The sequence below is a fragment of the Protomyctophum bolini genome, assembly GCF_963924005.1.
Source record: "Protomyctophum bolini genome assembly, chromosome: 9".
In the NCBI taxonomy this organism is placed as follows: Eukaryota; Metazoa; Chordata; class Actinopteri; order Myctophiformes; family Myctophidae; genus Protomyctophum; species Protomyctophum bolini.
In genome coordinates, this window is record NC_137870.1 from 2,767,239 (window position 1) to 2,767,954 (window position 716).

Consider the following 716-nt stretch of genomic DNA (forward strand, 5'->3'; position numbering starts at 1 on the left):
TATAAAAGCCGAGTGCACTTGCACTTGTATGCCTATGCATGCATTCTAGAGGCAAGTCCCATAAGGAAACTGCCCCTGCAAGCGACACCTTTTATTTTATTTATTAGGATATTTCTATAGCATGCGCGATTGCGCTGCTCACTTGACAGCCTTCTCTAGGCTACTCGCAGTGCAACGCGTTGTGAGCTTGTAGATCGGCTCCCGTGGACTCGCGCTGCATGTTAAAAAACAAACTCACAATTATAATAAGAACATAGGGCCTTTTATCTGCATTCTGCACTGTACGAATCCAACGTTGTTTAGTGTGTGTTAGTGTTGTTTAGTGAGTCAGTTCTCTGACTGTCGGTGTGTGTGTGTGTGTGTGTGTGTGTGTGTGTGTGTGTGTGTGTGTGGGGGGGGGGGGGTCCAATCTGGGTGAAATTTACATTGGAAAATTAATATAACGGCGCGGTGAGCCCGGCAAGGACAGAACACGGCCCGGCCCGACTGTTATATGGTCTATCTATATGGCATTCTATGGTTCACAGACATGCCGGTCTGACAGACAGACAGCAGTCACGACGAGGGCTATAAATCCACATTATGGCATCAGCGCGTGCAATTTGGTCAGTCAGTTTTAAGCCAGCTCACCTTAATTAATTATAATATGGGCAACGTTGTAGCTGTGTAGGCTATATGCTGTAGGCTACTACATTGATCTCATCGTGAGATGAATC